This window comes from Bactrocera neohumeralis, chromosome 3 (assembly GCF_024586455.1).
Source record: "Bactrocera neohumeralis isolate Rockhampton chromosome 3, APGP_CSIRO_Bneo_wtdbg2-racon-allhic-juicebox.fasta_v2, whole genome shotgun sequence".
NCBI classification, from domain to species: Eukaryota; Metazoa; Arthropoda; class Insecta; order Diptera; family Tephritidae; genus Bactrocera; species Bactrocera neohumeralis.
This window is the reverse complement of record NC_065920.1, coordinates 48,797,381-48,821,406: the sequence shown is the minus strand read 5'-3', so window position 1 is coordinate 48,821,406 and position 24,026 is coordinate 48,797,381. Positions and strand designations below refer to the sequence as shown.

Below are 24,026 nucleotides of genomic sequence, written 5' to 3'. Positions count from 1 at the left end.
GACGATGACGGCAACCGATGAGTCGACGTTACGAGTTTTCGAGAGAAAGGTTCTGCGAAAGATTTATGGTCCTTAGCGCATTGGCCACGGCGAATATCGCATTCGATGGAACGATGAGCTGTACGAGATATACGACGACATTGACATAGTTCAGCGAATTAAAAAACAGCGGCTACGCTGGCTAGGTCATGTTGTCCGGATGGACGAAAACACTCCAGCTCTGAAAGTATTCGACGCAATACCCGCCGGTGGGAAGCAGAGGAAGAGGAAGACTTCCACTCCATTGGAAAGACCAGTGGGGAGAAGGACCTGAAAGAAGAAGCGTGCTGTTGTTAACTCGGCTATAATTGTGTAAGCGGTGTCTACGCCAGTAAAGAAGAAGAAGGGTATGTAAACAAGCAAAATGGCCGCATTTGGGACGAAGAGTACCCTGAAGATTCAAGAGCTGCTATTTCATCCGACCGTAACCGTCAATGACGACCGTTATCGCGTTGTGATAACCGACTTTTTGATGTCTGAAATTGAAGCTCGGAATCTCGGCGACACTTGATTTTAAAAAATAAATGTCAAAGAACGTTCTTTCCCCATTAAATTTGAAGTTTATGGGTGTTTTTCCTTTAAAAAAGTGGGGAAACTCGAAATGAATCACCCTTTATCTTCGAGTATTCTTGTTATCTTTTAAATTAGTGTTTTAAAGGGTTATTATATGGTTCTCAAATATAATATGTATTTCTTAATTTATAGTAAAGTCGCAAACAACAGCATCAACGCCTCTTATCTGCCACACTCGACCCACTGTGCCCGATTAGCCATTGACAGCTGGCGGCGTTTAGTCTCTGTTGCTGCTGCTGCTGCTCTGGGAATTTCTTGTGCTTGCCACGCGCACATGCATACGACATACAAGCAAGCAAGTAGGCCTGTTGTTGCGCGCTTTTGGCCACACAAGCCGACGCTAGCTCGTTCGTCAGGAGGGTGGGCACAGCACGTCGCTCTCGCGCTTTGCTTACGCTCATCACTTGCAACTCGTTACCACAGCTGCTGCTGCTGCTGCTTAGGCTGCTGTTGCTGCCGTTTGGCGGCGTTTGTGCTTTTTGGCAATTGGCATTAGATAAGAGCTTTCAGTCCCGGATTGGCTGTTGCTGGGTAATGTTTCGAATTCTATACACGCCGTGGAATCGCGTACGTTCGGTCGAGCATTAGCACACACATCCTGCTATTGCGGTTATAGCACCACTCAAAACTGCTTCCTAACCAACTCTAACCTAATAAATGCTACAAAGAAAGTAACTAAAAAACTGCTCGCAGCTTAAAGAAAATGTGCATAAGTAGTGTTTAATTTATGAGTGCTGATTTGTGGCCGCATTGTGGCACTTCGCTGCAATTGGATAATATTCGAATTGTGCAATTGTTTCGCGACGCGTTGCGCCTCCCACTACCCCCCCACCCTTACAAGCTGCATAAGTGTGTAAATTTGTAGCAGTGTGCGTGTGTATGTGTGATTTTTTGATTTTTTTTCATACATTTTGGTGACATTGGCTAGCTGAAAATATCGAATAAAAAAAAAAAGAAAATCTTTGCAGCAAGAATGTGAGCATTTAAAATAAATGTTTAATAAGGCAAAATACACACATAATCATACATAAAAGCACATGTGTGTGTGCAAAAGTTGAGAAAAATTGTGTAAGCGTTATGTGCGTTAGTGTGTAAGCTGCAGGAGTTTTCGAATATTGCTCGGAGTTATGAAAAAATTTCAATATTTCACACGTGTGCATAAGTATACATATATAAGCAGTTATAACTGTGCATAATTATATAATAAAAAATGTCGAAATTTTTCAAAAAACTAAATGAAATTGAAAACTATTTCAAGACAAGCGTGGTGCTGTGGAATAAATGCGTACGAGACGGTCCTAAACGGGTGTTTGATTTGTTATTAACGCTAATATAAATAATAATGGCTGTATATATACATACATACAAATGTACAATATACTTTTAAAAAAGTTTTGAAAAATAAATTTTTGCTTAGCAAACTGTGAGTTAGCCTTATAACTGTATTTAAAACAGAAAAACGTGTAGAATAAGAAGGAAAAAAGCAGCAAAAAGGGAAAAATAGAAAAAGAAAGTAAAAAGAAAAAAAAAAAAAAAAAGAAAATAAAAATAAAAGGAAAAAAATTTGCGAGAAAATAAAAATAGAAAAAGAAAGTAAAAAGAAAAAAAACGAAAATAAAAATAAAAGGAAAAAAATTTGCAAGAAAATAAAAATAGAAAGAAAAAAGGTAGCAAAGTAGAAAAAATATATATTTATATCTAAGAAAAGCTGTAGAAACCAGAAGAAGCAGCAGAAAAAAAGCCAAAAGCGGCACAAACCGCATTTAATTAAAAATAAAAGCCCAAAAAAATTTGCACGTGTAATAGAATATTGAGACCCTTAAAACTGTGGCGCTTTGTGTGCGCTGCAAAGTCGGTCAAAAACTTGCAAAGACCTCTACGCCAACCATAACCTCACACTTTACCACAAATATTACGCTTACACACAGCATCATCAACTGGAGCTACAGCTACGGCTAGAACACCAGCCGAGCTAGGCATAACACACAAAAATAACAAAAACAAAAAAAAAAGAAACAGAACACGAAGGCAAGAACAACGTTAGCGACAGCGGAAATTGGCAGCCAGGCATTTGGCAGCTGCGAACGCGGACGTGGAAACCAAAAAGGAAATCATTTTTGCCAACATTTTCCAAATGAAATTTACATACACATGCAGACACCTACACATATACGTGCGCACATAATACACACACAGACACACTCTCATTGACGCGACCGTTATAACACTTACTTGCATGCGGTTCAAACGTTGGGCCTTGCAGCGCAGCAGACAGGCGGCAACCGCGTGGTACGCGCTATCGACACACAAACATACATATATACAGAAGTACATACACACGTACATATATTTGACTAACTATGAAGCAGCATAGCGCCAATAGCCAATACTATTTTCACATAAATAATCCTTTCCAATTATTTTCAAAGCCTTCATCTTTGTCTGTGTTTGAGTGTGTGTGCGTATGTGTGCGCGTGTTTTTCTTCAGCTTCTTGAGAGATCGTAAAATTGTCGAATTGTTTTTTGGCAACTGCAGTTGCGACGGCACAGATGCGCACAGCCGCACCGAGACCAAGCAATCAACCGACCTGCCGTCCGTCCCTGCAATCGTCTAACCGACCACAGCGGGACATAATAATTTGAGTAAATCAAAGTTGTCGAGACGTCGTTGTACGAGTATAAAGCAGACCAAAAAGTGGTTGCATAGTTTTGCCTATAAGTCAACGTGACTAGTCGAGGGTGTAGCCAAGAAAGTAACAAGTCAATGATGTGGCCAAATTGCCGTTATAAGCAAATAAATTAAAATGCAATTTAATTAGTGTGAACAACTTTGAATTATGGCAGTTTTATAGGCTTGTGTGGCATAAATTTTTAAAGAAAATAAAAAGAAGAAAGAACGTTAACATGGGCGGCAACGAAACTGTAATATCAAAAAAAGTTGCCAAACAAGAACTTGATTTTGATCGATCGGTTTGGTTTGCAGCTATATATTTAAAAGGGTGATCCATTTTGAGATTCCCTACTTACACATAAACTTCAAATTTAATTGGAAATTTTTATTATCGTTCTAAAGAATATTCTTTGGAATTTATTTTTTGAATATTATCTCTTTCAAATATTGGCCGCGGCTACGTCTCAGATGGTCCATCGAGCGTATCGACTGGTAACCAGTCCAAAGCCAAGGTCTGAATCGAAACGGGTTTATCCGCATAGACTTTAGACTTTATCCTCACAGCAAAAAGTCAAACGGCGTGATATCACACGATCTTGGTGGATATTCGACCGGCCGCAAACGTGAAATTATCTGCTCACCGAAGTGTTCTCTCAATACATCCATTGATTGATGCGATGTGTGGGAAGTGGCGCTGTCTTGTTGAAGCCAAATGTCGCCGAGATCACCAGCTTCATTTTCAGGCATCAAATAGTCGGTTATCATGGCGTGATACGGTTGACGGTTGACGGTTACGTTTTCTCCAGCATTATTTTTGAAGAAATATGAACCGATGATTCCACCCGCCCACAAACCACATCAAACCGTTGTTTTTCTGGATGATTCTGGCAGCTCTTGAATCTCTTCAGGTTACTCTTCGACCCAAATGCGGAAACTTTGCATTTTACATACCCATTGAGCCGGAAATGGGCCTCATCGCTGAACAAAATTTGGCTCGAAAACGTTGGAATCTCTGGGAACTTTTCCGGAACCCATAGAGCCAAAAAGTCTTTCTTGGGAAGGCAGCGGATTCAGTTCTTGTACAAGCTGTATTTTGTACGATTTCAATTTAAAATCTCAAAGTAAAGTGCGCCAAGTAGTTTCTTATGTCAGTCCGAGTTGCTGCGAACGATATTTTAATTTGTATAGCATCTTCTTAAGAAGAGAAGGATGTGTGCATAATTTCAGATCGATATCTCGAAAACTGTGACAATCTTTATAACCCCATTCTGGGCTTAATTGCCGAAAGCAAAGTTTTGTTGGAGCGGAATCTTCTATCTATCGAATTAATTGCCCAACTTTCTGAATTTTTTTTTTAATATCTGCAAATCTGCCCTTCTGAAAAAAATTTAAAAGAATTTGTACTTATCAGATAAGAAGCTTCATTTTATTGAGTTGACTCTCATTCTGTAGGAAGCGTTGTAGTAATAACTTTCTCTATCGTGTAATTCAGATTTCGTCTCGATCCCGCTACCTCAACCACTGACCACATCTCTGAAAAGTATGCACATTAGGGTGGCCCTTATTTTCCAAAGTATTCCGATTCTCGATCGCACCCCCTAGAAATATGAGAATAGCCAAAAAACTAGTATATACAAAGTTTTAGGTCAATCAAAAAAGATTTAGAGGTTGCGCAAGGAGCTTGAAATCCTGAAAAATTACGAATTTTTACATTTTCTTAAATTTAGTCTACCCTACTTCATTTGTTATGTGCGAAAGGTAATTTAACTCTCAATAATAAAAAATATAATACTATTTCTTATGATCTAATTAAAGATGATTTATTATGTGAATCAAATTGTTTTTTATAATCAGTTACAACTTGTAATAAAAATTTTTTTTCTTATTCGTCATTTGTTAGTATTCTATTATATTCTTTAAGTTTTACTCCACGTTCTGCTGTGTCGTTAACCACTTTTATATTTATAACAATATCCTTAGCTTTTTGAGAGGTTTCTGTATCCTTCCAATAAAGTGGATCTACCTGCAGAAATTGAGGTGAAATCCCAAACCGTCCAAAAAAATCAATTGTATTTGCTGTTACAAAATCATGTAGTTCTTTTCTTATAAATTCATTGATTTCACTGGATCTTACGTGTACCCTTTTTACATTTTCCGTTTCCTTGTCGCAGTTGTCGATGTTTTTAATTTTTTCCACAATATTTTGTTTCATGGCATAAGAAACGTCATCGTCGAATAATGTCAATGCAATACATTCTTCAGACAGGTACCAGAGGTGTTTACAAAATTTTTTTATTGCAATTTCAGAGATTAATTTATTAACATTTCTATACTCGTGAATTTCTTTAATAAAAGATAAGTCTTGAAGAGGTGCTTTAGATGGATTGGTGCAGTTAAACCAAAGCTTAACGTAGAATCTTATAATAAATGCGCATATACTTGCTAACGAATTCTCTTCATATTCCGTTAGTTTGAACTGTTCACGAAATAAATAGATCTTTAAGCAATATAATGCCTTAGCCATCCACCGCGCATGATGAGTTGGACCTGGTACACGAAATTTTACGCCGTTATTTGCTCCTAGACATATAGACGTCAATTCCAATTCTCTAACTATTTTCTTTTTCATCTCTTCCTAACAAAAATTTAAAATAGTATCTACGTTATCATTCAAACGTAAATTTAATTCATTGTTTTGTAACAAGTCTTTAAAATTGTTTTTATCAATATTTTCCCAATTCTCTTGAAACCGGCGAAACAATTGGACGTCTTTACTTGTATTTACGGGAAAATAACACTCGAAAACCCCTCTCAACAATATTTCATATATATGATGCCGACAAGGTAGATACAAAAGCTTTCGCTCAAGTTTTTGTTTTCTAACAACGTTGTAGCTCCTTTTATTACGCCCGTGTTAGTCGATGTCGTATCAAAACAACAGGCCACAATATGATCCTTCAAGTCCCATTCAAATATCAGTTCGTACAGCGTATCAGCTATTTCTGAGCCCGTTGCAGCATATAGTTTTGGAGCCCCTATTAAGTGTTTCCTTCCTGTCAGTAACAACAACTGGAAGTCGTTCCACCTTTTCTCGACCTGTTATTTCCGGAAGGAGTTTTCCATCCCAATGCAAAGTGCCACAGTGTATCTATTTAAAAAATTTACCATTCAAAATTTGTTCATTCAAGTGCTATATAGATGTAATGTATATTTTTTTAATTAAAAAATTTCAAGGGATATACATATGTATGTAAGAAAATTTGTTTGAGAGTTTTATTACCCGAATACCGCGATTCAATGATCTAATCCGTACACGACTTACCTTGAGGTTTTCTTTGTTGTTTTCTGATTTTTTTAACCGATTTAAATGCCTTTGGCGCTGCAATGACGTACTGTTTATTATGAGTTCATTTGTATTATGCCCTAGTGCTTCAGCAACGGCAGTGACAATATGCATTGCTGCACGATCACTAATTTTGCATTTATCTAGGGCAGATACGACTCTTTCAGTGAAGACGTACTTCGTTCCTCGATTTTTGATGGAAGTGGAGCATGATGGATGAGAATCTTCTTCCATCTCACTTTCCAAACTTGTATGCACATCATCACTGTCTGAAGACAATTCTCCTGCTACAAGTACATAAATGTCACCCCATTCAAATTACAGTTTCATTCAAATACATGCCTGTGTTAATTGCCTCAATTTCGTTTTCCATATTGTCTACCACTCGTATCTTTCTTCTCATTTGTTCTTCTAAAATCGCTGCCTTTCTTTTCTCTTTTTGGGCAGTTTTCGTATCAACAACACCAAAACATCCTGGCCGCCCCTTTTTTCGTTGATTTATCAAAAACTTTTTGTTGGTGTCAATTTTAATTAGTTGTAATGCATTAGCATGAGCAATATCAAATAAATCAGCTAACATTTCACTAAATTGCTTTACTTTTTGTTTTTGCTTTTCACTAGACCGATTTTTACTTTTTCCAATAGCTTGCCATTCTCTATGCATATTTTCCAACTTGTCAATGCAGTGTTTTTCATCTCTAATTGGTATTCTTGCTTTTTCCCAAAATACGGACACTTCTTTTATAGTCAATCTAGCACTCTTACGAATTGATAATTTCACTATGTTATGATTATGAAAAAAAACTGATAACACTTTTTTATTTGATGGTAGTTTTGCACCAAGAATTTGAGAGCTTGACGTTCCAATTAAGTAAATTTTCGACCGAAAATTATATTCACTCATTTTTATAATATTTTGCAAATTAAATTGTCTACACGCCACGATTTCTCTGTACTCACTTTTGCGACTACGTTAGCACACTAGCTTTTAGCAATACAGAATATAAATTTTTATGACATTAGAACCGTTATAACGAGCATGCGACGCTTGAGAATGCACGTGCAACACATTTAATTTACTTTCATATTTGTATTTCTGTAACTTTATCATCAATCAACCGATTTTTAAGATTGTGGTAATTTTAGAAAGGTAATAAAATGCAGATCTTATTACGGTATGGAAAGCAAGGGATAGTGTGGCTTTGAAATATGGAAGTCTGAGACATAAAATAGGCAAAAATTCATAATTTTTCAGGATTTCAAGCTCCTTGCGCAACCTCTAAACCTTTTTTGATTGACCCAAAACTTTGTATATACTAATTTTTGGGCTATTCGCATATTTCTAGGGGGTGCGATCGAGAATCCAGAAACTTTTTTTTTCCTCCATACAACTAAGGACCACCCTAATGCACATACAAAAGTCTAAACTAGAGAAAGCAAATATAGATAAAATAAGTATAGAAGTTTTGGTTGCAGTAGACTAGTCGAAATAAGTAAGAAAGGACTAAGTTCAGTTGTAACCGGTCATTTCATACTCTTGCAACTTGACAGGATCAAAGCCAGGGAAATAACTTCAGGCGCATAAGGTTTGTAAACTATATGGGGTCTAGGGCAAGCTTTCACCGATTTTAACCATTTTAGGCACAAGGATGCACTGTTATTAGAAAAACCTGTTCCCTCAATTTTATTAAAATAACTCACACATTTGCCAATAAATGAGGTATAAAGTCAAGTGGAAGTTCGAAAATCTTTCTATTAGGTATATGGGGGCTAGAGAAATGAGTGATTCGATTAAAGTTATTTTCGACATACAGACATGCTATTATTAGAAAAAGATTATCTACGAACATCTATAGTATGTCTCACGTATTGACCGATATTTTAGATAAAAAGTTCGTAGTTGAACCTTTGATACACACATCGGTGTCTGAGTAAATAAAATCTGTCGAGACGTCGTTGTATAAAGCAGACCAAAAAGTGGTTGAATAGTTTTGCCTATAAGTCAACCTGATTAGTCGAGGGCAATTGGATCTTTGATCCATACATCGGTGTCTGGGGACTTGAATAGTTTTGCTCCGAATTAGACAATATTGCATAATAAAGTGACCTATTTAAGCGCACTATTCGGGCAAAGTTTTATTCTGATACATTCATTGGTGCTACATTTTGGAAATTAAAAAGAATCAGATTGTATATAAAATTGGGTTATGTGGGAGGTAAACGTGATTTTAATCCGATTTCGTCTGTTTTCACATTGGCACATAGAAATTTGACAATTTGGTCGATATCGGTAGAGTAGGTCCTTCGTTTCTTTAGGAACCAGTATTAACACCACCAACAATGTCAGCCTGGAAATCCAACGCAGGATTGCTCTTGCCAACAGATGCTACTTCGGACTGAGTAGGCAATTGAAAAGTAAAGTCCTCTCTCGACGAACAAAAGCCAAACTCTATAAGTCGCTCATAATTCCCGTCCTGCTATATGGTGCAGAGGCTTGGGCGATGACAGCAACTGATGAGTCGACGTTACGAGTTTTCGAGAGAAAGGTTCTGCGAAAGATTTATGGTCCTTAGCGCTTTGGCCACGGCGAATATCGCATTCGATGGAACGGTGAGCTGTACGAGATATACGACGACATTGACATAGTTCAGCGAATTAAAAGACAGCGGCTACGCTGGCTAGGTCATTTTGTTCGAATGGATGAAAACACTCCAGCTCTGAAAGTATTCGACGCAATACCCGCCGGGGGAAGCAGAGGAAGAGGAAGACCTCCACTCCATTGGAAGGACCAAGTGGAGAAGGACCTGCCTTCGCTTGGAATATCCAATTGGCGCCACGTAGCGAAAAGGCGAAACGACTGGCGCGCTGTTGTTAACTCGGTTATAATCGCGTAAGCGGTGTCTACGCCAATTAAGAAGAAGTAGAAGAGATCCTTAGATATGGCTTTTCACCGAAATATCGTAGGTGGCGAGCCCATTGTCCGTTTTTGACCACGGCTTATTTATTAATTGGCTTATCGCCCTTTTAGTAGTTTTTAGCGGAACCGTTATATGGGTCTTGGGTGGGGTTATGATCCGGTTTAATTTTATACAGGGTTTGTTAGGGTGATTAAGTAATTTGTTGTGTGGGAATTTGGATATTGTACCTCAAATGGTTTAGGAGATATGTACATTAAACCTCTTAGAGGAAGTTTTATATTTTAATCTAGTGTTTAGTTATGACACTTAATAGATTTTCGTTTACTGTCGTTTTTTGGACGAGGTAGTGTTACCATATGCCTACCAACGAACTCGCCCTCTTTTTTTTTGCTAAGGAACTCGTGTATCACTTCATTACCATATCTCAACTTTTACTAAAGTTATCGCTTGCACAGACAGACAGATACACAGGCGGACAGACAGCAACTCGGATTTCAACTCGTCTCATACAACCAACCGTTAGGTGAACAAAACTATTACACTCTGTATCAACATCTTGCAAAAGTATGATAAATGAAAGTCTTAGTTTTTGATTGAAGGATTTCTTTTCCACATTTCAAATACTTGGCTGTCTCGGCTGGTCTTGTAAACGGCTTCGCCCATTAGAATATTTGATATTCAGTTTTGTGCCTAAATCGTAATGAATACCGCCGAACTAGGTTTTTTTCTTAAGGTTAAGCATATTATTTCCGCGGCTGGATCGAAGAAACTCCAGCCGTGATGCCCAATTTTCGACCACTTCTTGCTGCAATTCGAACATCTGTCTCCTACTTTACTGGCGTAGACAGCGCTTATATCATAACATGATCAACTGGAGTCTAGCACTACAGACAACACCTGCGAAGCCGATCAGCCTCAACTTATTTGGAGAGGTTTCGCCGTGGGGACTGAATTTTCCAACTGTTGTACCAAAGATGCTTTCTTTGTCCCGACTGGCATTAAAATCGCCCAGCGCAATTTTTAAAACGTGGCGGGGAAAATCATCATAATCGCAATCCAGCCGCTCAGAAAAGGCATCTTTAATCATATCGTCCAAAACATTGTCTAACGGTGTTAATCACGCGATTTTGGAGGCCAATCCTCATGCTCAAGACTCGAGATAATGTGCTGAACAAAATTTTCTTTCAATAAATTGATTTTTCGTTGGCTGTATGGCATGTAGCACCGTTTTGTTGGTACCAAAGGTCGTCCACTTCAATATATTCCAATTCAGGCACAATAAAGTCATTATTCATGGCTCCATAGCATTCGCCATTGACTGTAACATTCTGGCCGGTTTCATTTTTGTAAACCAATGATTCCCTCTACCCATAGAGTACATTAAAGAGTGACTTTTTGAGGATGTAACGGTGTTTCAACAATGTCTTGTGGATAATCATCACTCCAAATGCGCTTTTGTCTATTAACCCAACGGACCTATTCCACCAAAAGTGGGCTTCATCGCTGAACTAAATTTTCTTGTGAAAATCGGAATCGGTGGCCATCTCGTTTTGGGCTCAGTTACCATACACGCGACGCGTTTGAGGGTTGTTGGGCTTCAATTCTTGCATGAGTTGAACGAGTCTGCCATTTCGGTAAATTTCATTTTTTTAATAGGCGTAGAACATTGCATAGGCAATACCATAGAGATTTATAAAAGTTTAAATTTTTTTGTTTTCAACCGAGGGGAAGGTCCTTTAGTTCCGTAGGTTCCTTTTTAAGTAACATCCGAATTAGCGAAAACTCGGTAATAATTCAATTTTGTTTTTTCCAAATTCTATGTGTTTATTCACTCACATTCTACATTCTCAAAGATCACATTATCAGTCAAAAATTAATTTAACTTAAAACAAGTAAGGAAGCCCTAAGTTTGGGTGTCACCGAACATTTTATATTATCGCTTGATAAAGTGATAATCGAGATTTCATTATCCGTCATTTACATATTTTTCAACTACCGTATTTGTGTAAAGTTTAATTCCGCTATCATCATTGGTTTCTAATGTACATATATATTATACAGAGAAGGCATCAGATGGAATTCAAAATAGCGTTATATTGGAAGAAGGCGTGGTTGTGAACCGATTTCACCTATATTTCGTACATGTCATCAGGGTATTAAAAAAAATTATATACCGAATTTCATTGAAATCGGGAGAGTAGTTCCTGAGATATGGTTTTTGGTCCATAAGTGGGCGTCGCCACGCCCATTTTCAATTTTTAAAAAAAGCCTGGATGCAGATTCCTTCTGCCATTTCTTCCGTAAAATTTAATGTTTCTGACGTTTTTTGTTAGTCGGTTAACGCACTTTTAGTGATTTTCAACATAACCTTTGTATGGGAGGTGGGCGTGGTTATTATCCGATTTCCTCGATTTTTGAACTGTGTATGGAGATGCCTAAAGGAAATGACTCTATAGAGTTTGGTTGACATAGCTATAGTAGTTTCCGAGATATGTACAAAAAACTTAGTAGGGGCGGAGCCACGCCCACTTTTCCAAACAAATTTCGTCCAAATATGCCCCTCCCTAATGCGATCCAAATTTCACTTTAATATCTTTATTTTTGGCTTAGTTATGACACTTTATAGGTTTTCGGTTTTCGCCATTTTGTGGGCGTAGCAGTGGGCCGATTTTGCCCATCTTCGAACTTAACCTTCTTATGGAGCCAAGAAATACGTGTACCAAGTTTCATCATGATATCTCAATTTTTACTCAAGTTAAAGCTTGCACGGACGGACGGACGGACAGACGGAGACATCCGGATTTCAACTCTACTCATCACCCTGATCACTTTGGTATATATAACCCTATATCTGACTCTTTTAGTTTTAGGACTTACAAACAACCGTTATGTGAACAAAACTATAATACTCTCCTTAGCAACTTTGATGCGAGAGTATAAAAATTCTATATGAATCACCCTGTACTAATGACGTACAAAGAGCTGTTTAAGTTTAGCACAAAAGTGTACGAGCAAAACAATTAGTCAGTACGTCATTTATGCCAACAGCCCTAGGTAGCAAGCACTATATGTTTCATAGACGGCATGAAAGCGAACAGCACAAATAAAACCACCGTTATAACGGACTCAATGCATCAACCCATGGCAAGACGTAAATTGTTGCGAAACAGGAAACTACCGCAAGAGGAAGGAAACCGCGCCACAACTACTGCACAAGCAGCATAAAAGGTCAGGCTTTCGGGCATTGAGTTGTTCGATTGGCTGCAACGGGACTTTTAATTGTGTTACGAGTTGATTTAAATTTATTGGTTAATTGTAGCTAAAAGCGTTTAATTTGCGACGAACTTCAGTATGTAAAATGGAATTAGTGCATAGCTATTGTAGACAACAAAGCTCATGTGTATGTGTTGTTGTTTGTAGACAACAAGCATGTGTATAATTTGTTGTTGTTGTTGGTAAGCTGATGTTGTTTTGTGTGTGCGCTTGTGGAGGGCCTTTGAATAGTGTAGTTAGTTAAGGCTCCAGGCAAGCGCTGCAAATGAATTGACCAAACATTACAAAACAACATTACAACAACAACAAATATAGGGTGGTGTGTGTATAAGCAGCGTGAGGAATAGCGCTCAGAATGTGTTGGAGCGATTATGGTTTTGCGCAATTATTGTTTTTGCTATTATTATTGTTTTTGTTGTTGTATTTGGTGCAGTTGTGCGCGTCGTCACGGTCAACGGTGCAAAAATGTAATGAAACTCAAGCCGAAGATATACCGAGTGCGCTGAAGGCACTCTACGAACACATATACATATATACTCGTACACACCAGCATACACGTAAATCACGTTTTAACTTCCGGTTGAAATGGCGTTTCCTTTTGTGTTCGAGACGGAAGTAGCCGATATTTTATAGCGTTTAAACACTTACTTACTCACGAGCACATTGTGAATTACGTACACAATTGAATGAGTGTGAACTTGTAAAAGCACACACCTACATACACATATATCGTATAGTATATATATTAGGCTGAACGATATTTACCAAGTATATTTTAAGCCCTAAAAAAGGTAAATTATGTTTGCTGCGAAATTAGTAACAACCAGAAGTAAACGTCGGAGACTCTATAAAGTATATCTTACTGTCCATCTGTCTGTCTGTATATGTATACGCAAGTCCCTCAGTTTTTTAAATATCGTTTTGAAATTTTGCATACGTCTTTTTCTCTCCAATAATTCGCTCATTTGTCGGAACCACCGACAATGAACCACTATAACATATAGCTGCCTAATAAACTGAACGATCGAAATTAAGTGCTTGTATGGAAAGCCTTTTCATTTGAAGAGATATCGTCAAGAAATTTGGCGTGGGTTGTTGCCACAGACCATGGTACAAACTCCGAAGGACTTGCTTAGATCGCATCACTTTATCATATAGCTGCCATACAAACTAATCTATCAAAATTAAATGCTTTTATGAAACACTTTTTTATTCGACGAGATATTGACACGCAATTTGGTATGGATTGTTGTCAAAAGCAATGAAACGATTTCTGAAGAAATTGTTCAAATCGAACCACTATAGTATATAGCTGCCATACAAACAAACCATCAAAATTAAGTTCTTGTATGGAAAACTTTTTAATTTGACGAGGTATCTTCACGAAATTTGGCATACATTTTTGATAAAAGTATCGATATAATCTCTGAATATATTTTTTAGATCGGATCACTATATCATATAGCTGTCATACAAACTGAATGATTAAAATTCACTATAGAAACTTATTCATGTCTTTTCTTTGTGGAAGGCGGTTCAGCCGAACTTAACGGGGTTGCTTGATTATTTTGCAAACGCTGCCTGAAATGAACTGAAACTTTGAAACTCATGAGCAGTTAACTTTAGGCACCAATTGTACTGAGCATTAACACAAGTGTCTTACCTTATGTTTAATTCAATGTTACTCATACGCCATGGCACTTTATGAATGTGCAGTATGTACATTGATTGGATATTTTTAGCAGCGTATAGCTTTTAAAGGTAGATTTTTATGAAAAAAATTGTTAAAACCTTTTTTTTAAGGGGAAAGTTTTATATTAGTATGTATGAATGTGTTTTTTTTTAATTCTAGACTTACTTGTTTAACGCAAAATATCAAAAAAACCTTTGTTATATACATTAAGAAAAATTTAAGCAGAAGAAAGAAAAGAAGATTTAGGCACGGTTTAAAGTGAATATAAAATGTTCCTAACGTCGAAAATTTTTTTTGACGACAAAAACAAAAAAAGATCATCTTAGGAGAAACGCGCAACCTAATATAAATATATGCATATTATTGTGTGTTACATTTTATATATAGTATAATGTAGCGCATACGTATATACTTGTGTATATAATACATAAATTTTGCCCGAGCAAAATGCCTGCTGCGGTGCTTTTGTCTAGTTTGTGTGCCTGTTTGTGTGTGAGTTTGAGTCCTTACATGTAGTTACATATATACATGTGTGTTTGTATATGTGTGTTTCGCCATGCGTCAATGCGCTTTCTTTCACTTTGCAGTCTTCCTCGCCACCGCGCTCTATTTTTGCGCTTTCTGCTTTCCGAACCGCAGCACAATAAAATAACGACAACAACAACTTAAATAAAATAAAAATTAAAATAAAGAAATAATACGAAGAAAAGTGCTAAAGCAAAAACAAAAGTGCAGGAAACAAAAGAAAAAACACAACAAAAGAAACGCCGACGAAAGGAAGCAGCAAAGAAAGCCAAGCAAAGCAAACAAACAAACAAAGAATATACTGGTATTGTATATTAGTTTGTGTGGAAGCAGTTGCGGGCGCACGCACGCCGACGCCCCCACTCCCCACTTGACAGCCTTGCGGTCGGCGCTGCGCTTACGTCGTCTTTTAAACAACGTGTGCGCATGTGTTGTTGTTGTACACGTACATTGAATGCGTACGGCCAGTACGCTATCAGCTCGTAACGCTTCGTTTGTTTGTCGGTTGGTGCGCCCACACGCACACATACATATACTTACGTGCGTGAGCGTGAGTCCGATTTCCTGCGCGTTTGTGTGTGCGCGCATTGTGTTTGCGTTGCGGTACGCGTGTGTGTGCCATTGTATTAGTAACGGTGATTCAACTGTGAAGCGTGACAACGAATATGATTAAAATTACACGTAAGCGGTTAAAGGCAACGCAAACGTACGTAACGAGTTGAATTGAGTTGAGTTGAGCGTGAGTCAAATTGCACGGCATTGCACGCGGCACACACGGAAAGTGGCGTTAGTGTGTGCAATTGTATACATATGTGTTGGCAACGGTGGTGTGCAAAGAAACTGTTATAAGGCAATACATTATAGCGCCAACGTTAAGGATACCCTAGTTCTTCTATGATAGTGCTTAACAAACAACAAAGTAAGTTTACAACCGCATTATGCGCTCATAAACTAATTATATAATATTTTTTTTTTGAACACATACATATTTACTATTTTATACGCTGTTATGCTGTAAGTTTCTTAGAAGGTAATGTTGGAGCTCCTATGAAGTATATACATAAATGATTGGCGTAATGAGATGAGTCGATTCTCAGTCAAGTTCGTTTGTCTGTCTGTTTATACGCGAAATAGTCCCTCCGGTTTGGCGAAATCGATCTAAAATCTTGCAGATATCTTTTTTTTTGCAAGAAGCTGTCGGAACCTCCAATATCGGACTATATATTGCTGTCATACAAACTGAACGATAGGAATCAAGTGCTTGTATGGAAAGCCTTTTCAATTGAAGATATATCTTCAAGAAATTTGGCATGAGTTATTGTTAAAGACCATGGGAGAATCTCCGAAGATCTTGTTTAGATCGGATCACTTTAGCATATAGCTGCCATACAAACTGAACCAAAAAAATTAAGTTCCTGTATGAAAAAAATTTTCATTTGACAAGATATTTTCGCGAAGATTGTCATAGATAATTGTCTAAAGCAATGGTGCAATTTGCGAAGAATTTGTTTAGATTGGATAATTGTAGCATATAGCTGCCATACAAACTGAATGCTGCGGATCAAGTTCTTGGATGGGAAGCTTTTTCATTTCACGAGATATTTGGTTATTGTTTAAGGTAGTATTTCAGTCTCTGAAGAAATTGTTCAGATCGCATCAATATAGCATATATCTGGTAAACAAACTCAACAATATAAGACATGTTCTTGTACGGAAAACTTTTTTTTAATATATCTTTACAATATTAGGAGCGAAATATTTTCCATGTCATCGAAACATTTTTGAACCAATTGCGTAGATCGGACCACTATAGCATATAGTTGCCATACAAATTAAGCGATCAAAATCAATTTCCTGCAAAGTTTTGTATTTGTAAAGGGTGTTATAGCATCACTGCAGCCGGAGTTCACTTTTTTATTGTACATATACAGTGAAACTTCGATAACTCGTATTTGCAAGGGACCACAATTTAAATACGAGTTATGGAGTTTTTCAAGTTATCAAGTTATACAACTTATAGAGGCAACATACAGAATATATGAATTATAGAGGTTTTTTTTATTTATTTTTTCAATTTTACATAAAAAACAAGAAATGATTGTACATATTTAAATTTTAAAATATAAAGTACATATGTTATTCAATCAATATATGTATGTATGTATTTTGAAAAATTGTACAAAAAAATTAAGAAAAGTGTTCATTTTTCATTATTTTGGCGTGTTTTATCTATGGCATTATCAATGTTTACAATGCCATTAAAAATAGTGTCTTCAACATTTGATGCCATGAAAAAAAGACGCAAATTTTCAATTGAAGCTTTCGCAATCTTTGTGGAAACTGAGGGAATTTCAAATGTTTCATCGTTTTCATCGTCGATGTTTTCGAAACCCAGAATTTTATCATCATTGAGGCTTCCAGTAATCACCAACTCATCATCAACATGAATGTAGTCATCAAAGTTTACACGTGTTTCTGCATTTTGTGGAACACGAGCCCACTCTGCTATGTGAAGTACATCTTCGCTGATTACGACTACATTTTGATCCTTAACAAAACCGCAAGCTCGAAAACAGTTTTTAATAGTCGATTTACTGATATTTGTCCAGGCTTTATGAGCAATATTCATTGCATCATAAATCGAAATGAAATAATCCTTTTTTTCCTCGATGCTTTCAAGCAGTTTAACAACAACTTCTTTACGGTAAAATGTTTTGAAACTTTTGATTATGCCTTTGTCCTTGCTCAATTTGCCACCATGACAACTTTGGCCTTTTAAAAACAAAGTGCGATCAGGAAGACACTTGTAAAAAAGACCCGTTTCATCCGCATTGAAAATATTCTTGGGCTCATAATTCTCTATTAACTTTTGAATGTTTTCTCTCCATTGAACGCACACTTCATCATCAACAGCCGCGCTTTCACCGCAAACTTTTTTGAAACTTACATTATTTCTCTTCTTGAAATTGTCCAACCAGCCATTACTTGTGTTGAATTGTGTTAAGCCCAATTTTGCGGCATACACCTTTGCTTTTTCTTTTAGTAAATGTCCTCCAACTGGAATAATATTAGATTCTCGGCATTGCAAAAACCAAGTGAGTACTCTCTTTTCTAATTCCGGGTATTCTGGTAATTTTTGGCGCTTACGTTTGGTGTTTGAGGGCAAACCCAAATACAGACCACTTCTTTTCAAAATTGATGTGATAGTAGATGGCGCAATAACGAACCTTTTCGCAATTTCTACTTGTTTTTCACCATTTTTTACGGCATGAATAATTTTTTTTTTTTTTTAATTGGCAATATTTTGCACTTACGAGAACTTGACATCTTGCGTCCTAATTGATACTCATCTACGCTAGTTGTAGAAAACAAAGCAAAACTTATGAATAAGCGTAACTGTAAAATAGTAACGGTTAAAAAACGTACTATGTTTTCGTCACGTACGGTTTTTCGTGAAAAAAAATACGAGTTGTAGAGGCTTTTGATACACATTTTTCAATTTTTGTCTCAAGAAAAATACGAGTTATCAAAGGGACCGAAATACATGCATTTTTCGCAACTTTTTCTAGGGACCGAAGAAATACTATGAAAGATCAAGGTTTTTCGCTTATCGAGGTTACGACTTATCGAAGTTTCACTGTAATAAAAAAATAACACTCTAAAGTATTTACATTAGCTCTAATATTGTCGAGAGTTTATTAATAAGAACAAATTGTGCTCACCTGAGTCGAAATTGCTTAATTCGTGCGTGCTGAGCTTGAAATCAACTGCTCAGACTACTTTTTCTAACATATAATAGACCTTAACTAAAATGCCTATGGTCATGATAAGACAATTTAGACTTTCTAGCAGTCCTTATTTTAAATTCAATATCAAGGCATTCACCAAAAATTTACTCAAAACCATGAGAATCACAAATTTTATATTAATTGCCTAAGAAAAAGATTATTCCATTCTTCGACTTATCAGTGGCAATTATACTTGTTACTTCAATTAAACTAATCATAATTTCTCTTCGCGTATAATTAAAGACGATTAAAAAAACTAGCTTCCGTTTTGGAATTGGAGCATGTGTGAAGATAGAGTGTTTGACGCAACATAATCGATACGAACTAAGATTTACGTATATTTGGTCAAAGACTGTCAACTTTGCAGCATTACTTTGGGAGTAGTTTTTTGTGAAGTGATTGGCAGCGTAGAATTTTCTAATAAGCAATCATTTTTTTAGAACTTTATAGTACATTTTGTTGTTTAAGAGATATTCGATTGGCAGAATACCGAAAAAAGGCTTTTTTAATAATGGGTTGTCAAAAAAGTCTTGCGGTATTTTTATTGAATTTTTTTGTTTTTATTGAAATTGAAATGAATTTTTGATGACTCATGCCCAGCTCTTGACCGATGCTACGGCTGCTACTTTGCCGGTCTCTTTCGACCAATTCAGCGATTTTATCGCAATTTTCGACGACAGGCCTTCCGGAGCGTGGCGCATCTTCGACCACCTCTACACCAGAACGAAAACGTTGAAACCATCGTTGTGCGGTGGAAATGGAAACTGTATCGGGTCCATAATCTACACAAATTCTATTGGCGGCTTGAGATGCATTTTTGCCTTTATCGTAGTAGTACTGTAAAATATGCCGTATTTTCTCTTTATTTTGCTCCATGTTTCCGAAGCTATAACTCACGAACAACATAAAAGAAAGGACAATCAATCAAGCACGTGTTAGCGCGTGAAATGAGCTTTCCAAAAAGGTATAGCATGACCCGATGCGACGAATAAAACTAAAACTACGCGCTTTCAGCGCCAACTAGCGAAAATACCGCAAGACTTTTTTGACAACCATTATTTCGATCATAGTGCCACCTGTCGCGTTGTCACTTTAAAAGCAACAAGGCAAGGTTGTTGTCAAGTTACTGTCTGTCTTTTAGTCTGCATATACAGGAACTGGTTCCACAGTTTTTGATATATTTTACATGAAATTTTGCGTCAGGCGTCTTTTTATCAACAATAATCTGCATATTTGCAGGAACTACCTAATTGTAAATTAAATGCAAAATGTTTAATTATTGATCAATATTTATTTTGTCGTCTTCATAGTAGTTCTCACCAAATTTAATATACTTATGCCAACGATTTTTCCAGTCCTCGGAACACTTTTCATAAGCACTTTTTGGAATGCCCTTCAAACTACTTCAGCGAACTTTATTTTATCTCTCTGATCGACTGAAAATGGGTTCCATCCGATGATTGTTGACTTGTTTGCATGTCAAACTCTTAAACCCATGTCTCATCGGCAGTTATAATGCTCTCCGTGTGTTTACGGTACCCGGGAATTTAATTACCATTTCCGGGTACTCTTTTGTCACAATGTAGAATAATAATAATATTGATCACAATTGATATTTTGTTAGGTAATGGGGAAGTTTATGTGTATAAAATAATGAAATTATTATTTACTTAATTCACTCATACGACATGGTGCCCTCTCAGAATTAAAATATTTGCTATACTGAAAGTATAAAAATGTAAAAAATTTAAAAAAAATTTGCCGATATGTACTTTGCATTAATATTTGAGTAACCCAAAACAACATATATTATTCCATATATATTTTTTATTGTTCAAATGCTTGCATGAATTTTAAATGGAAAATCTCATTAATAATAAAATATCACTCATACGTCCTGTACACCTTATGTAAATTTGTATTGGAAATTTTCTCTGTGTGATATAATTGTGGGGAGTGAAAGTAAAAATATATTTAAAATAATACATATGTTTTTTTTTATATTTGTTATTATTTAATGGAATCAGGTTATATAGATTTCAATTAGATTAGCTTATTGACCGGGCAATTATTTTCCATTATTCGCTAATGTAACTCATACGTCATGGTAACTTTGAGAAAATAATTACTGTGCTTTGCTAAAGCACTAAGTGTGTTTACTTATCATACTTATTTAATAAATATAAAATATTTTGGTTATAAAGTTTAAAGACTTGTTCAGCAAAGAATTTTGGAATTTTTATTATACACTAGAGGACCCGTCCACGCTTCACTGTGGCTGATACATAGATAATACTACTACTACCATCTATATGATTTCTATTAGCTGGATTATAACTAGTTAGTTAATGAGATATAGCATTTTTGTGAATTGCCTTTTTGGGGAAAATATTGTTGAATTTGGGCTCAGGGAAGCATTTCGTTGAAAAGATATTTGCTAAGATAGAAACAGGCGAAATGAGCAAAGTAGGTGCCTCGCATGTTCATAATCCAACAAAAACAACGAATAACTGATTCTGAGAAGTGTTTAAGTGCTCTCTAATCGGAATTAAGCCGCAATTTTTCGTCAGTGATAGAAATATAGCTCCATCATTTAACACTGGAGTCCAATCGACAGTCATTCTAGTGGACTGCACATGATGAACCGGTTCTCAGGCGTGGAAAAACGAAAAAGGCGGCTGGAAAGGTTATGACATCAGTCTTTTGGGATGCATGTGGTATAATATACTCAACGACTGAATACTGAGCCAGTTATAATCTATTTCACTGCGTATTTGATTGCAGTTCTTTTCTTCTATTCCAAATATTTACCAGTTGTATTATTTTTGAGAAAACTCTGTTTAAAATTGCACGCATATATTCAAATGATTATTATTTAAAATATAATTTTTTTATTTATGAGTTGTACTAAACTTTGACATAAAGAGATAAAAGGTATCCTATGTCCTTACCCTGGTTCTAAGTTACCTCCCTTTCTTTTATATATATAGATATGTACTTCGTAACAGTAACAAATTCCAAAATAAATAGTTTTGAGAAGAAAGTACAAAAAGTAACAAATGTGTCCAGCCGAACTGTTCTTTATGAATCTTCACCCAGGTATGAATTCTCGACGGGAGCTCTTGAAAAATTTATTTTATCATTTGCGAATGCCGTCGGGTAGGTGGCTGATGTAGCGCACGTTTTGAGCTCTTGAACTCCTTAAATCTTTTATGTTGAAAATACAAAAAGGATAAAGATCCTTTTTTTTTATAAATGTATATCTGGGAAAAATAAGGTAATAACAAAGGATAAATATTCTTTTTTTTTTACAAATGTATATTTCTGGGAAAAATAAGATAATAAGAAAAGGAAAAAGATCCTTTTTTTACAAATGTATTTTTGGGAAAAATAAGAATTTATATTTTTGGACTACTATATAATAATGGTGGCATAAATTTTATATACCAATTAAAATAATAAATTTAAAATGAGCAATGATATATTCCCAACCCAATTTGCATAATTTTTCTGTAAATTAACAATATTAAACTAAATATTAATTTTTTGGAAAAATGTTATTTTGAAAATGTACTTTATTTTTATAATATACTTTTTATCAACACTTCAGTTATGCCGCTATTTTTTTATGCCAGATCTTTTGCAATTTTAAATTGCCTGTCAAAATACCCCCTCCAATAGTTAGCAGGTAGAAAAAAATGTTATAGCTACCCATAGATGTATTGAATCACCCAATTTATTACTTAAGAACGAACAACTCTGTCCACATTATGAAAACTTGTCTACAGATGTCGCCTTTTACTTTGGCATCGTTTTGTTTAATGCACGTTTACGCCAATTTAAGGTTTGAATATTGGATACTGCGATGGTAGCGCAATCTATCGGATACAATGTAAAACATTCCAATTAATTACAAATGAAAAATTAATTTAAAAAAACATTTTCTAGTGGACCAAATTGTGAATCTAAACCATTCTCGAATCTCCTTAAACACACACAAAAAATTTCATCAAAATCGGTCCAGCCGTTTAGGAGCAGTTCAATTACAAACACACGGTCAGAAGATTTATATATATAAAGATATATTAAAGTTACTTATACGCGGTGGTGGCTTGTATGGTTGAAAATCTATTATTTAATTTCATTGTTTTTGCAAGCATGCCGCACATTTAAAATTTTTAAATAACTATTACATATAAATAAAAATATTCCAAAGAAAAAATTATTTATAGTACCTGTATATATTTTTTATTAACATACATATGTATGTCTTGAAAAAATGCTGAATGAAAATCATATTTGCAGCATCATTGCAAAATATCACGCAAAACACATATTTGAGTGTATTTGTAAAGTGCATATATTATAATTTAAAGAGAAATTGAGAATTATAATAACTATTATGAATTTAATGAATCAATTATTGTTTTTAATACAGATTGTTGGCTAGAATCGTATTCATTATTATAAAATATTTTCTAATAAAAAAGTGCTGTGACGGAAGGCGATTTTTTTTATAAATTATTATAAATTTTTGTTGAAGAGACACTACCTTCCACTCATTTACATAGTTTGGACCCATGCGTGCAGATGCCTATCCCTGTACCCTGTCCACCTCGCTCCTTTCTCTCTCTCTTCTCTGAAAGGGAAAGCAATTTTGGACACCGAATTGAAGTTGTATTCCATAAGATTACGAAAATTCGTGAACTTGGGTAGAAACGGAAACTTACTAAGTATCGAAGAATGTACCTTACTACAGGCCACTAATAGGTAGGATTCCTTCAGTTGCTTGCAGCACAAAACTGTTAACAGTAACTGTTAAATGACATTTAGTGCCTAACGTAGCTTTGTTTTAAAAAATCCACTGTTCCGTATGCCATGCCTCTGTATGCTTTCCATATGTCTAACCACGTATGTCGTTTTCATTACTAACCACCATAGTAATATACCGCATGTCATAATCGGTCTTACAAGTGTTGTGTAGAGCCACAGAGCTACACGAGGACTTAACCCACTTTGGTCCCACCATAATTTTAAAGGTGTATAGTACCGTAGCTGTAGCTTCCTTTACCCTAGCGCCCAAGTTGGGATTTTATGAAAGCTTCAGGTCAGGTCCAGGCCCCTAAGTCGAAAGAAAGTATGGATATATGCTGTCAATGTGGATTTTTCGAGAGAGGTGCTCAATTGTAATCTTTCGAATCAT

General features: G+C 36.0%; 1 protein-coding gene across 1 annotated transcript in view; it reads left to right on the top strand.

Moving 5' to 3' along the window:
• The first annotated feature begins 1,129 nt into the window (after nucleotides 1–1,129).
• Nucleotides 1,130–24,026, top strand: part of LOC126752550 (dipeptidyl peptidase 4) — a 65,301-nt gene continuing 42,404 nt past the window's right edge. The window contains exons 1-2 of the mRNA XM_050463442.1: nucleotides 1,130–1,461; nucleotides 15,098–15,954. The gene's annotated coding sequence lies outside the window, so the exon portion shown is untranslated. The remainder of the gene's footprint in view (nucleotides 1,462–15,097; nucleotides 15,955–24,026) is intronic.